The sequence below is a fragment of the Vicia villosa genome, unplaced genomic scaffold (genome assembly GCF_029867415.1).
Source record: "Vicia villosa cultivar HV-30 ecotype Madison, WI unplaced genomic scaffold, Vvil1.0 ctg.001083F_1_1, whole genome shotgun sequence".
NCBI classification, from domain to species: Eukaryota; Viridiplantae; Streptophyta; class Magnoliopsida; order Fabales; family Fabaceae; genus Vicia; species Vicia villosa.
This window is the reverse complement of record NW_026705475.1, coordinates 557,252-574,182: the sequence shown is the minus strand read 5'-3', so window position 1 is coordinate 574,182 and position 16,931 is coordinate 557,252.

The following is a 16,931-nucleotide window of genomic DNA, read 5'->3' as shown; positions in this document are numbered from 1 at the left end:
TGAGTGAAAAGCGTTGCCATATCATTGTGAGAAAGCTAATTGAATTTATTGTCGTCATTGTTACTAGGCTATTTGAGTCGTTGCTCGTAAACAAATTGTTAAATTGTTGTATGATTCGAGTACATTGTAAAAAATCAATGACCGCTGCTTCGTCGTTTGGATGTAGTAAAAATAAGTAAAGTTTTTCACATTTTCATGAATATGTGTGGGTAAAAAGTTAGTTCATGAAAGAAGGATTCACTTTGGATCATGGATTATAGGCACGCTAATAGCGATGGCAAGCAAACTCACACCCGCAGAGCCCATCTGCACCCGAACCCGAGTCAACGGATGAAAACCCAAGTTGACAAGGTTTGGGTGCCACCCGAGATATCGGGTGCGGGTTTGGATAGTATGAAACCCGCACCCGAAATCACACCCCCATATATATATATATATATATATATATATATATATATATATATATATATATATATATATATATATATATATATATATATATATATATATATATATATATATATATATATATATATATATATATATATATATATATATATATATATATATATATATATATATATATATATATATATATATATATATATATATATATAACATTGTGAAAAATTGTAGAAAAATGTATTTTATGTATTTTGCTGCGGGTTCGAGTTTGGGTGAAAAAACACGAATCCAGCGGGTGTGGGCGTGGGTGTTATTTTGTCACCCGAACAGCATTTGGGTTTGGATTTGGGTGCCGATTTCGGGTGCGGGTTTGGGTAGTGTAAAACCTGCACCCGATCCGATCCGACCTGTTGTCATCCCTACACACTGATTGGAAAATATATGAAAATAGTGGATATTATGGTTAGGAGGGATATTAATTTTATGTGCCTACAAAAAAATAAGTGGACATGTGAAAAAGAGAAAAAAATTAGACAACCCAGGATTTAAAAGCTTTGGTAAATTGGAAAAGTAAGATCAAGAAATGGGGATGAGAATTATTATGGATAAGGAGTGGAAGAAGGATGTTGTGGATGTGAAAAAAGTAGGAGATTGAATCATAGTCTTAAAATTTCTAGTGGAACAAGACACTTTTAAGCTTGGTTTGCGAGTTTGGAGTGGAGATGAGGGGAAGGCTTCCGAAAACGAAAATTTAAAAAATATTTGACATTTTTTGAAAAATTAATTTTGTTTACAATGAATAAAATAATTATTATCATTACTATATTTTAAATTTTCAAAATACTATAACAAAATTTAAAAGATATTTGGAAAATTTACGTAAGCCCTCCAAAACCTTAATTCAATATAATTTTTGAGTTTCTCCATATTATGAGGTTTTTGGTGTTATGAATAAAATCAAACCCTAAAAAATCTACCTACCCAAAATCTTTCTATTCTTTTCACCCAATCCTTCATATTTTCCAAAGCCCTCCCCTCCATTTTCCTCTAAACTCGCAAACAAAGCCTTAATGTTATTAGTGCGTACACTCCTCAAGTTGGGTTAGCAAAACACCTTAAGGTAAATTTTAGGAGGATTTAGAAGGTTTACTTTTGGATATACCTCAATGAGAGAAGATTTTCCTAGGAGGGGATCACAATGAACATGTAGGTAGCATTGCAAGAGGTTTTGAGAGTATGCACGGGGGTTTGACCTAGGTGAGGTGAATGCGCAGGATAAATTCATCTTGGAGTTTCCGTCTACTTTGGATCTTACTATAGAAAATACATGGTCTGGAAAAAGAGATGACCATCTTTTCACATATAAAAGTGGAGTGACATGTTCTAATATAGTTTTTTTTTCTTATCAGGAAGTCAGATAGAACAATTTGCTTGGATTATAAAGATATTCTGGGAGAGAGCACAACTACCCAACATAGAGTTTTGGTTATGGATGCAAGAATTAAAGGAAGAGAAAAGAGAAGAAGTCATATGGTAGCGTCACAGGTCAAGTGGTGGAATTTTAAGGGTAAAAGAAATGTGATTTGACCTAACTCAACCTTACAAAATCGACCAAATCGGCTTGTAGGTGAGGATTGGCGGAAGAGTCCCACATTGAACAATATATTGTCTGAACATATGCTTATAAGTGGGGATAGGAATGGCAGGCAGACCCAAACCCACGGGGCCCACCCGCACCCGAACCCGGCTCTGTTAGAACAAGATTTGTTCTGATTAATATTCTTAGTTTTGATGATAATAATGTATATGAATTTTGCTTGAGATAATGTGGTACTCTAATCCTGTGCAATTTCCATTTCAGGAAACATATAAAGAGTATGCACAAAATAAGCGCAAGAAGCACTGACTCAGAAGGCTTAAGTATGCAACATCAGAACATGCTCTCGCAAGACATCAGAAGATGGTCAAGCAGAATCAGAACATGATCTATTGAAGCATCAGAAGAACTTGAGATCAGAAGCAGAAGCACTGAAGTTCTCATGGTATCACGCTAGAAGCACTTCAAGGTCAGAAGACAAGAAGATGCTCTGCACCAAGCTGTTTGACTATGATAATATTCAAACGTTGTTTATACAAACATCAGATCAGAAGCAAGTACAAGATGGCAGGCTACGCTGACTGACAAAAGGAACGTTAGAAGCTATTAAAGGCAACGTCAGTTAAAGCAGGAAAAGCAAGGCTCGAGGTAGTTGACAAAAGAGTGAAACATTAAATGCAATGCTGTACGGATCACGCAACGCATGAAATGCTCCCAACGGTCATCTTCTCAAACGCCTATAAATAGAAGTTCTGATGAGAAGCTGAATACAACACTTTGCGCAAACATACAAAAACGCTGTCAAACTCAAAAAGCTCTCAAACTTCATCTTCAACCTCACTTCATTACTGTTGTAATATCTTAGTGAGATTAAGCTTAAACTTTAAGAGAAATATCACAGTTGTGATTATAGCTTTTAAGAAGCATTGTAACACTCTTGTAAGAATTTGTTTACATTCATTTGTAAAGAACTAGAGGAGATCAAGTTGTGATCGGATTCTCTAGAAAGTCTTAGAGGGTATCTAAGCATTGTGTTCCTAGAGTGATCAGGTTGTGATCAGAATACTCTAGAAGACTTAGAGGTTATCTAAGTGGAAAACCATTGTAATCTTGTGTGATTAGTGGATTAAATCCTCAAGTGAGGTAAATCACTCCAAGGGGGTGGACTGGAGTAGTTTAGTTAACAACGAACCAGGATAAAAATCATTGTGCAAATTGTTTCTGGATTAAGAGTTTTAAAACTACACTTATTCAAACCCCCCCCCCCTTTCTAAGTGTTTCTCTATCCTTTAATTGGCATCAGAGCGTCGGTTCTAAGGTGCAAGCACTTAACCGTGTTTAGAAAAGATTCAGGAAGAGAAAAACGCTTAAGTCAAGATGGATGGTGAAACTCCAACACCTACATCTACATCTGGCTCTGCTGAGCAATACAATGGAAATGGTAACAATGGCTACACTAGACCACCAGTATTCGATGGTGAAAACTTTGAATATTGGAAAGATAAACTCGAAAGTTACTTTCTTGGTTTAGATGGTGACTTATGGGATCTTCTGGTGGATGGTTACAAACATCCAGTGAAAGCTAGTGGTGTAAAGCTATCAAGACAAGAGATGAGTGATGATCAAAAGAAGTTATTCAAAAATCATCACAAGTGTAGGACTGTTTTGCTGAATGCTATCTCTAATGTTGAATATGAGAAGATATCTAACAGGGAAACTGCCTATGATATATATGAGTCATTGAAAATGACTCATGAAGGAAACGCCCAAGTCAAGGAGACCAAAGCTCTTGCCTTGATCCAGAAATATGAAGCCTTCAAGATGGAGGATGATGAAAACATTGAGAAAATGTTCTCAAGATTTCAAATGCTAACTGCTAGATTAAGAGTTCTTGACAAGGGATACACCAAGGCTGATCATGTCAAGAAGATCATCAGAAGCTTGCCAAGAAGATGGGGTCCTATGGTGACTGCTTTCAAAATTGCCAAGAATCTGAATGAAGTCTCTCTTGAAGAATTGATCAGTTCTCTGAGGAGTCATGAAATAGAGCTGGATGCTAATGAACCTCAGAAGAAAGGTAAGTCTATTGCATTAAAATCTATTTTTAAAAAATGCACTAACGCTTTTCAGGCAGAAGAACAAGATTCTGAAGAATCAGAATCAGAAGAAGAAGATGAACTGTCCATGATCTCCAGAAGGGTAAACCAACTCTGGAAAAGCAAGCATAGGAAGTTCAAGAACTTCAGAAGTTCTAAGAAGCTTGAAAAAGGAGAATCTTCTGGAAGCAGAAGATCTGACAAGAAGAAGGTCACATGCTATGAATGCAATGAGCCTGGTCACTACAAGAATGAGTGTCCAAAACTTCAGAAGGAAAATCCCAAGAAGTAGTTTCATAAGAAGAAAGGTCTTATGGCAACATGGGATGATTCAGATTCAGAATCAGAATTAGACTCTGAAGGCGAGCAGGCAAACATTGCACTAATGGACACAGTTGATGATGGATCAGAATCTACATCAGAATCAGATTCTGAAGAGGTATTTTCTGAACTATCTAGGGAAGAGTTAGTTTCCAGTTTAACAGAACTTCTGGAACTCAAGGCTCATCTTAGTATCAAATACAAAAAGCTGAAAAAGCTATTTGATTCTGAAACTAAGAAGCTGGAAGTGGAAAATTCTGAACTGAAGGAAAAAGTTTTAAAATTATCCAAAGATATTGGATCTCCTTCTGACTCAGAAAAATCCATTCCCAGTCTCAATCATATTCCGAAAGAATATGACTCGAGTTTTAGAAAGTTCTTATCTAGAAGTATTGGCAGAAGTCATCTTGCTTCTATGATATATGGTGTTTCTGGAAACAAAAGGATTGGCGTTGGCTATGAGGGTGATAACCCACACAAATTTGAACCTGTAGATGATATGAAAATCACATACAAGCCATTGTATGATCAGTTCAAATATGGTCACTCACATGATATTAGGCTCACTTCACATGCCAAAAGCTTTCATGCTACACACACTAAGAAGCATGTGACACAACCTAGAAAATATCATGCTGCTAAACCTAAGGAATATCATGCTGTACCTCCTGTTGTTTATTATGCTAAACCCAAGTTCAATCAGAACTTAAGGAAAACTAACAAGAAAGGACCCAAGAAGTTATGGGTACCTAAGGAGAAGATAATTTCTGTTGCAGATATCCTTGGCAGCAAAGAAGACAAAGCACAACATGTCATGGTACCTGCACTATGGGTGCTCGCGACACATGACGGGAAGAAGGTCTATGTTCCAAGACCTGGTGCTTAAGTCTGGTGGAGAAGTCAAGTTTGGAGGAGATCAGAAGGGTAAAATAATTGGCTCTGGAACCATAAGTACTGGTAACTCTCCTTCCATATCTAATGTACTTCTTGTAGAAGGATTAGCGCATAACTTATTGTCCATAAGTCAATTAAGTGACAATGGTTATGACATAATCTTCAATCAAAAGTCTTGCAAGGCTGTAAGTCAGAAGGATGACTCAATCCTATTTACAGGAAAGAGAAAGAACAACATTTATAAGAATGATCTTTCTGATCTTAAGAAGCAGAAGGTGACTTGCCTTATGTCTGTTTCTGAAGAGCAATGGGTGTGGCACAGAAGATTAGGACATGCTAGTTTGAGAAAGATTTCTCAGATTAACAAACTAAATCTGGTCAGAGGACTCCCAAATCTGAAATACAAATCAGATGCTCTTTGCGAAGCATGTCAGAAGGGCAAGTTCTCCAAACCTGCATTCAAATCTAAGAATGTTGTCTCTTCCTCTAGGCCGCTAGAACTTCTGCACATTAATCTGTTTGGACCAGTCAAAACAGCATCTGTCAGAGGGAAGAAATATGGATTAGTCATCGTAGATGATTATAGCCGCTGGACATGGGTAAAGTTATTAAAACACAAGGATGAGTCTCATTCAGTGTTCTTTGAATTCTGCACTCAGATTCAATCTGAGAAGGAGTGCAAAATCATAAAGGTCAGAAGTGATCATGGTGGCGAATTTGAGAACAGATTCTTTGAGGAGTTCTTCAAAGAAAATGGTATTGCCCATGATTTCTCTTGCCCTAGAACTCCACAGCAAAATGGAGTTGTAGAGCGAAAGAATAGGACTCTACAAGAAATGGCCAGAACCATGATCAATGAAACCAATATGGCTAAGCACTTCTGGGCAGAAGCAATAAATACTGCATGTTATATTCAGAATAGAATCTCTATAAGACCTATTCTAAATAAGACTCCTTATGAATTGTGGAAGAACAGAAAGCCCAACATTTCATATTTTCATCCTTTTGGATGTGTTTGTTTCATTCTGAATACTAAAGATCATCTTGGTAAGTTTGATTCTAAGGCACAAAAGTGTTTCCTTCTTGGATATTCTGAACGCTCAAAAGGCTACAGAGTATACAATACTGAAACATTGGTTGTAGAAGAATCAATCAATATCAGATTTGATGATAAGCTTGGTCTTGAAAAGCCAAAGTAGTTTGAGAATTTTTCAGATTTAGATATTGATATATCAGAATCTGAAGAACCAAGAAGCAAAGTATCAGAAGCTGGAAATCTCAGAAGCAAAGGATCAAAAGATCAAGTTGCTGCATCTTTAGAGAATCTCAGAATTTCTGAAGAGCCAACGGTCAGAAGATCTTCTAGACTCACCTCTGCTCATTTAGAAGATGTCATTCTTGGAAAGAAGGATGATCCTATCAGAACCAGATCATTCCTGAAGAACAATGCAGAAGGTCAATTAGGTCTCGTTTCTCTGATTGAGCCAACTTCTGTTGATCAAGCTCTAGAAGATCCAGACTGGATAATTGCCATGCAAGAAGAGCTAAATCAGTTTACAAGGAATGATGTATGGGATATGGTTCCTAGACCAAAAGGATTCAACATCATTGGAACCAAGTGGGTTTTCAGAAACAAGTTAAGCGAAAAAGGAGAAGTTGTAAGAAACAAAGCCAGACTAGTTGCTCAGGGCTATAGTCAGCAAGAAGGGACTGACTATACAGAAACCTTTGCACCAGTGGCCAGGTTAGAATCTATTCGCTTATTAATTTCTTTTGCCACTCAACATAACATCACTCTATATCAGATGGATGTTAAGAGTGCCTTCTTAAATGGGTATATAGATGAAGAAGTTTATGTCCACCATCCTCCTGGTTTTGAAGACTCTAAGTCCCCAGAACATGTTTTCAAATTAAAGAAATCATTGTATGGATTGAAGCAAGCTTCTAGAGCTTGGTATGAAAGATTAAATTCTTTCCTTCTGAACAATGGTTTCACTAGAGGACAAGTGGATACTACTCTCTTCTGTAAAACATTTAAGAAAGATATTTTAATTTGTCAAATTTATGTTGATGATATTATCTTTGGAACATCTAATGCTACACTTGGAAAGGAGTTTGCTAAGTCTATGCAGGCTGAGTTCGAGATGAGTATGATGGGAGAACTCAAGTACTTCCTTGGGATTCAAATCAATCAAACTTCTGATGGAACATATGTTCATCAAACGAAGTATGTGAAAGAACTTCTGAAGAAGTTCAATCTTTCTGAAAGCAAAGAAGCCAAAAATCCTATGCATCCAACATGTGTCCTAGGTAAGGATGAGGTAAGTAAGAAGGTTGATCAGAAGTTGTACAGAGGTATGATTGGATCTCTTCTATACTTGACTGCTTCTAGGCCTGACATTTTATTCAGTGTTTGTTTGTGTGCAAGATTTAAATCAGATCCTAGAGAATCTCACTTAACAGCTGTTAAGAGAATTCTGAGGTATCTGAAAGGTACTACTAATGTTGGTTTAGTCTACAGAAGATCTAAAGAGTACAACTTAGTAGGATTTTGTGATGCTGACTATGCTGGAGATAGAGTTGAAAGGAAAAGCACTTCTGGAAGTTGTCAATTTCTTGGAAGTCACCTGATCTCCTGGTACAGCAAGAAGCAAGCTACCATTGCCCTCTCAACAACAGAAGCAGAATATGTTGCTGTTGCTGGTTGTAGCACACATATGCTCTGGATGAGGAGTCGGTTAGAATATTATTAGATATATGAGAGTAACATTCCTATCTTCTGTGATAATACTTCTGCTATTTGTTTATCTAAGAATTCAATCTTACATTCCAAAGCTAAACATATTGAAATTAAACATCATTTCATTAGGGACTATGTTCAGAAGGGTGTTCTTTCTTTAAACTTTGTGGATACAAACCATCAATGGGCTGATATCTTTACAAAACCCCTTGCTGAAGATAGGTTTAAGTTCATTCTGAAGAATATCAGTATGGATTTATGCCCAAAATGAGAAGATGAGAAGTTCTGATATATGGATTAGTTCTGAAATGATCTTGTTTTATCTTCTTATAAGAAGTTCTGATGATGATCAATTAGAAGTTCTGGTTCTGTTATCACTGACGTTTCATTATCTAAGTTGATTCAGAAAGTCTTTTAAAGTAACACAGTTGTCACCAGTTGTTCCAGAAGATGAACACGTGTTCACTCTTTTTGGACAAGCATGCGTACAGTTGAGGAGACGCCGCCCTAGGTAACTGTGAAAATCATTTCAAATTTCACATTATCTCTCCTAACGTCATCTCTCATTAAATGCTTTTGATTCCATGTTTTCTGTAATCATTTTCATTCAAACACATATTGCATTTCATTTCAAATCCGTCCCTTTATATACTCATCTCCTCATTCATTTCATCTTTTTACTCTCTCTCTCTCTCTTCATTCATGTCTCTCTTTCTATTTTTCTTATTGATTGCATAAACCCTAGTTCGTAACCGAACCTCAGTGAATCTTCATGCTTTCTTCATCAAGTTCTTCAAGAAAAGAAATGTCATCTGCTCATCTTGTTCGTCTCAAATACGGTTACACTCCATTGAAGACATGCTCTATTCTGACAACAGAACTGGAAGTTCTGTGTGAATCATCAGTACACTTTGAAAATCTAAGGTTACATGGTTTCAATACTAATGCTGATACAATGGAACAGGGTTCGTCAAACTACCTTGGTAGACTGGTTGGACCAATTTATTCTGATTTAGTAAAGGATTTCTGGGTCTATGCAACGGTTACTCCAACAGCTATCATCTCTTTCATATTAGGGCATGAGGTTGTGATAACTGAGAAGCTTATCAGAAAGTTGTACAACCTAGAGGATGAAAACGGAAGCACAGGTGCTCTTCCTGGTAGAGTTGATTGGCAAACAGTTGATAAAGAAATATCCACTACTTCTGGTATTGCATCTCATCAAACTGGTCGGTTGAAACCATTCTACAAAGTTTGGGCTGAGATTATTCTAGGATCTCTCTATCATAGAAAGCGATCCTTCACCTCAACATACATCAATCAGGATCAGAAGTATGCTCTCTACTGCATTGGTAAAGGGCTTGAAGTCAACATCTCAAGCATTCTTTTTCAACATTTGAAAACAAATATTGAAGAATCACGAGATGAAGAGCGCAAGAAGTTTCCAGACTTCAAGAAGAATGTTGTTCCTTTCGCCAGAATGATTTCAGACATTCTGATAGAAAGTGACATGTTGGAACCTCTGAGAACTGTTGGAACGCCAAAGTTCTTTAGTGTCATTCAAGGACATGTTCTGAATGCTTTTGACCTTCAAATGTTGCGTCTGATTGAGAAGGTAACTTCTGTCCCAAGAATATTTCCAGATATTCTGACCAGAAGAATTCCGGTTGAAGGCTTTGCTTCCTTGTTCAAAGAAGAGCTTAACAAGGCTGTTAAGCGTTTCTTAAAGGCTTATGTCAAAGCTCAATCTTTTGTTGATCCTGCGTGGATTCGAGGAAGAGTTCTTCCTTCTCTGGCTGAGTTGCAGAAGAAGGAACAGAAGAAGAAAGAAGCAAGATTGAAGAGAAAAGCTTCAGAAGAAGAAGCTAAGCAAGCTAAGAAGAAAAAGATCTCTTATGATCCTTACAAAGTAAACTCCAAAGAATTCCAACAGAAGCGCATCAGGGATTCTTTCCGTGCCTTAAGAGCTGCTAGTTCCTCTCAGAATCAGCCTCCTCCTTCTGAACCTCAAAATCCCCTCACCATCCCAAACAGTATCCAACCACCTCCTTCTACTCTTATCCTTAATCCCCAACCACTAAATGTTTGTCCCCCAACACCTTCTGATATTCCATCTTCCTCAACCTTCACCACTGATTCTACACCTTCTCTATCTCATCTCTTACCCTCCAGAAAATCCAAACCCTATTGCCTTTTGTACCCTGACTACAAATTCACCTTCAATCCTCCTGAACCACCTATTGATATAAATTTTGAGTTGTTTAAGCTTAGCTTCAACAAGAGGATGGCTATCTTGAAAGCAGCATATGACTCCAAGCTGGATCAAACTGCTACTAAGAGATTATGGAGACTCTTTAGAAGGGATTTTCAGTTGGATGCTATGAACATCCAAAGAAGATGCGTTGCTGAAGCTTCTGGATCTTCTGGTTATTGCTTGGATCTTGATGATGGCAAGTACTATCATCCCATCAGAAACTGGAGAGCTCATGAGGAGAAGAAGTTTGTGGATGAATTGGAAGATGAACCTTGTCTGACTATGGTTGTATGGAAGCCTCTGTATCCGGTTCTGACTGGAGATTTTCAATGGCTATTCAACTGGCTAAGGGTGAATCCTTCTGAGGAAGCACCAGATATGGTTATTCCTGAAGTTGTCTACCCTTCAGAAGTTGCTGCTCCCATTCCTCCAAAGAATCTTGCTGAGATTCTTCAAGCTTTGGAGAATGAAGATTCTGAGATCCCTGATCCAGAATATGCTGAAGTTGTTTCTGAGTCAGACTCAGATGTTGAGATGGAAGATGCTGAGAATCATCCTGCTGAAGATGATAGTCTCACTTTGGATGCTGCTGCTGGAAATGCTATCCTTTTGAATGACAGTCGTGCATCTTCTTCTGCTGAACCCTCCGTTCTGGTGAATGCTATCAAGGCTCTTCAACAGAGTCAAGATGTTCTTGCTTCTCGCCTCGATAAGCATGATGAAGCACATGAAGAATTCAGAGCCTTCATGAAGAAACAGAATGAAAGCACTGTTGGGATTCACGACATGCTGGCCAAGATCATGTCTAAGCTAGGCTAGTCGTAATCTTATGTGTCTTAGTTGTCTCTTGTTCTTGCATCTGTTTTTTTTCTTGCATTGGTTCTTGTATCTTCTGACAATTCTTCTGATGAAATCAATGAAAATTATCTTCTTCTCTCATATTGTTTGTTTTTCATTTGAATCTTTTATGTTTTTTGATGTTATGACAAAATGGGGGAGAAATGTGATAAATGATCTGATTTATATTATCAGTTGCTGGGAGTAAGTCTCCACATTTCTAACAGAATTTGCAAGTTCTATGTCTTTGAGTTTTTTTTTTGCAAGATTGAAGACATTCTAAAAAGCTCAACATGAGAAGCAAAGACACGGGGAAAAGCAATTCTATATAGAAACATGCACATGGGATTTGAAGCAAGCTTAGTGCTGTGAAGCTTCAAGATCAGAAGCAAGAAGGAAGAATGTTCTGATATTCTTGTGATAGAATATGCTCCAACACATTCTTATCCCTTATATGTTCTGATACATTGTTTTTTGCTTTGTGCTCTGATACATACTATATGTTCTGATACATGTTTTATGTTCTGATTCATTCATGCCTTGACTTTTGTCGTTTAGTTTGTTCTGAAACATTTCAGGATGTAGAGATGCTCTGATGAGGCTCTGGTACATTCAACAATGTTCTGATACAATCTAGCATGCAATGATTCAAGAAGAAATTCAAAGCTCTGAAGCTGTCCTATGGAAGCAAGAAGCAGAAGCTATGAATGTTCTGAAGTTCTAAGCATATGTGATCGTCTCAACTGAAATGGAAAATACTCAGGGAAGTCTTTTATTTATAAATTTCTTCCAGCATTTATTTCAGGGGGAGATTGTTAATCTCAGGGGGGGACATATTCACACACTATGTTTATATGCTTATGCTATAACTGTGTAATTTTCTTTAGCCGTTTGTGTCATACCCCAAAATTTACCCGATATAATCTACATCTTCTAATCTATTAAGGGTGTTAAAAATTAAGAGCCATAGGGTTTAATATATCTATTATTAAACTCGATCTCTTATAAAATTCCCTTATAAATTGGTTGAAATAAAAATAAAGGTTTGAAATAGCAAATATCTTGTGATCTAAACAGTGGGCCCAATTGTTACAAAACTTCTATGATTTTTGGAGAAATCATTTGTGTTTTACTAACATTTGTTTTATTATTATTTAAATTTCATTATTAACTTTTATTAATATTATGTTTATTATTAGGTAGAATTATGATTAATTGGGTTTTTTTATTTTTTTTTAGGTTTTATTAATTATATATTATTAGTATTATTATTATTATGATTATTTTTTAATCATTAATTTAGTTGGGCAATAGGCCCATTAAATGTAGAAAACCTAAATAGACTAATATAAAAAAGGGAAGATTTTTGTGCATAGGGAAAGGGAGGAGGATCGGAAAAAAAAAGCCAAACCCTTATTACTAACCCTTATCTCCTCTCCCACAGAGATTACACATACACGTACATATTTTCAGAGAACAATTAACTGTATTTCTTCAAAGCTTATTCTCACCCAAAAGCCAATTTTTTTGATTATTTATATTTTCTGTTAACAATTTGTACATAATTTTTATGTATGCAACTTCTATTACTGTTGCGGTACTTGTATTGTTACATAAAAAAAAAAACTGCTTATATGCTACCAAACAAAGATCAGACTCAGGGTGTTTTTTATTTGAGAAACACTATCTGTACACTTTTTAGCAACACTACACCGTACTTTCATACACAAAACATACTAGTTTATTTTTTTAATAATTTATTTTATTCTTTGATTTCCGTGCCAGACAAATTTAGTTTGTAGCAGTATACGGTGTAGCTACGGTGTGTGGACATAATGGTGTCAAAATAGCACACCTCTTTTTATTTATTTTAACAGATTTGCTATTCTTACACTGCCTTTTTCAAACACCGTATGTACACCGTAGACAACAAAACAAGCAGACTGTTGGTGGCACATAAATCAAAGCATGATAATTTAATAAAAAATTAAAACTAGTATATTTTCTGCATACTTATACGGTGTAAATGTCAAAACTAGTGTACATATATCTTTTCCCTTATTTTAAACTATAAACTTGTGATCATCGTAACAATACAACCTGCAAATATTTTTTTCAATTGAATCAAATTTTACAAAGTCATGGAACTGTGACAAGAATTCAGGAGGTTTACACAAATTATCAAGAGATCAGAATCTGATTTACGATAATACTGTTTGTTGTTGTGTTTTGGATACAGGAAAATAGAGGAGGAGGACGAATTCTGCAAGCATAAGAATTCAGCCGAAGCTTCATATTTCTCCGAAAGTTCCGAAAACCGTTTTGCAAAATTAGGAAGATCCAAGGACTTTGGTCGTCAAAACGCAGGCTGTGAGTGGCGGGGAAGCTGTTCGAGTCGATTTCCTGGTTCAACACGTACAGAATCGTGTTCGCAGGTTCACGGTTTAAAGCTTTCCTTTCAAAATCGATTTCGTGTTATTATGCATGTTTAATCCAATTCGATTACATATTTATGATCTTATGGATGTTTCAAAGCTATCTGAATAGTTTGATTGGAGAATGGATGCAGGTTTAACCGAATACCATTGTTAGGTCGCAGAGGTATCGAATTGGGGTTTCTGTGATTAAGCAAAATTAGGACAAACCAAGGGCACTATTGAATTCGGAGCATTGATTTTAGTCTACCTATGGTCTTGTATCAGATTTTTATTGGCGATATCATGATATTTAGCTCGCAGGATTTCTGGCTACGGCAAGCGGAACTGTCGGTATAAGTTTGTATATCTTTCAGGAAAAAACGGAGAAGAAGATGTGCGGGTGAAGCGCGCTGTTCAAAATTTAAAGGTTAATTGTTTGGTTCATATGCGTTCCATTTACGATATATGACAACATGATCGCGCAGCGCGAATGGCAAGCAATTTTGTTGGTTATGCCATGGACATGAGTTCGAACCATGGCTGGGCATTCTTTTACTTTGTATTTCTTTGTTTACAGATCCTGTACGCACGCTCCCAGAAGGCTTACGGTGCACCTCAGGTATGGACCATAAGATCTCCATCAGCTCAGATCCAACGCTCCACAACATGAAACTCCATCATGGGACCCCCAGACGCATAACACAGGATTTATTCCAGGTTTTATTTAATCATTTTATTTTATATAATTATGTTATATATATATATATATGTGATTTAATTTTTAAATTGAATCAATAGTACAATATAATTAGGATTACTATGATTATTCAGGATTCCTCCCGATTTATTCAATTATCTCGACTATTCGATTTAATTGTTTTAATTGATTTAATCACTTTAAAAAATCACAAAAAATCCTAGAAAGTTATGTGTATTAGGGTTTGCCCGATCCCATTACCGTTTGGCAAAACATTAATCTTAATATTAACTTTCTCCCCGAACCGACTATACCTATTAGTCGCACTAGGCGAGAAATAATTTTGATTAATTTAATTTATTAATAATAATTTAATTAATCCTTTATTTTAATTCTCTCCTCGACCCGACTAAATCTATTAGTCGCATTAGACGAGAGATAAAAATTAATTATAAATCTAAAACACATTCAATTTGCTGCCCGCGACGATCAATCTATCGATCTGAGTAACCAGCAATGCCCATTAATCTGTTAGCTATACTGATCAAATCTATTGATCACCGCATCTAACAGTGCCATATTAAAGCAGGGTTGTACGCCCAAAACCACATCTAAAACACTAAACCACGACACTACGGATTTTCATCCCTTCAACACTGCGATGTTCATAACTGCGATAAGGTAATTCAAAATACCTTCGAACTTCGCATTTCAAAACTACGATAGGCCACTCAGAAAGCCTTCAAACAACTTTCAACCATATCAAATCAAATCCATTCTAAGGCGTACAATCCTGTGCCCGAACTACGTTGACTCTGATTCTCCATAAGGAGATACGTAGGCACTTGGATAACCAAGGCGAGTCCCCCTCCCTAGAATCTCAATTTTTCCCCTATTCATTTCCTTAGCTATTAACCTTAAGCCATAAAATTTGACCCTTAGATTCAAAGCCAATAGGAAAGGGTTGAGGGTGCCTGTTGCACCCCAAAATTTGCCTATCTAATTCTATTTCTAATTGGCTTATAATTCTCATTCATCTGCATGCACTTCAATAGGTCATGTACATAGCATAACATTCATTCATGAAATAACATTGAGGCATGGGATCAAGGATCATGGAGCAGAATAAGGTTTCTATCATCATCAGCGGCTTAATTGAGTTGGTCCTCATCGTCTCTTGAAATTTGGTTCAAGTTTGGTTTTACTATTTGAGATATTGGGTCATTTGATTACGTAGATTGCAGATCATTGGCTTCGGTTCTTACACAAGAGAAAGAGGTGGACCCATTGGGTTTTATTTCATCAATTCAAGAGTCGTTCATATTTAAGTCAATTACTTTTGTTATTTGCAAGAGTTGGATGAGAAATATGGCACTGTTTCGAGCAATCACGTTTAGACTTGAGTCCATCTTAAGATAAATTTTGGTCATGTTCATTGGTGTTATGGATTTGAAAATCATTGGAGTTTTAAGTTCAATTAATACACATTAAAAGGAGAAGGGATTCAAATTGATTTGAAAGAAAAGACCATTTAGACTCTCAAGAGTCATATGCCATCACATGTTTGAGAATTCAAGAGCCTTACAAAATCCAAATCCAGAAACATTACGCTATGAGAAAACAACATAAAATTCCAAGACATCATTTTGAGATCTTGAGCAAAAGATATCTAAAGTGCACATAATCTATTTTCAACTTCAATCCAATTCATTAGATGAAGGTCCCTTACAAATATACTTCAAAACATTGTTTATTACAATACAGATCCACTACACATCCAACAAGATATCATATATATCATGTTACATTCCATACAAAAAAAAATGTTACAAGTTACAATAAAGACCCATCCTGCAAACCGAAATTCTACAAACAGAAAAATAGAAGTACACTAGCTTGCTGCAATTTAAAACCGACACGGAGTTAGCTGCAGTCAGACTCATCCTCCTAACCGAAACAAAGTCGCATCCGGATTCTATGAACATGCTGCAAACAACTTCTAGAAATCCTGCAGCCACTTTCCATATCTTCACTCACCAATTCTTCAATGCATCCAGAAATTACATCTTGCAGCCCTGCATCAATACAAGTTTACTACATCAGTCAGCAAGCAAATTTCTCACAGTTACATTTTCAGTTTTCATATTCATTCAACACACATTTACTTTGTTTCTTCACTCATTCACTCACAGAATCAAGACTTATCCACAAGGCAGGTGCTGCTGCAAATTTCATCATCATCTTGAGTCCTTCTAATCTTTACATATGTATAGCTTTATCGAGCGAGACATTGTTATCGTGCCAGCATAGATTTCAAACAAATAGAGTCATACAGCGACCACCATTATCATGCCAAATTCAGCAAGTGCAAAATCAGTTTCATTCAGAGCAGAGCATACCAAAGACCTACTGCAACCATCACTTTTGAAGGCATCAAACCTGCAGCAAACCAAAATCACCATATTCAGTTCAGAACAGAAAAAGGGTTAAATTAAGACTACACACTCAGACCAAACAGGGCAATATCAGTGGCAAGCTCGACACAGTCCAGGTTTGAAAGAACTAACTAACAGGTCCCTAACTGTAACTAACATTCTAACCTATTTCATTAACACCTAACTAACATTTACTAACCTCTAACTGTCAAATACTCTTACTAACTAACCTACAACA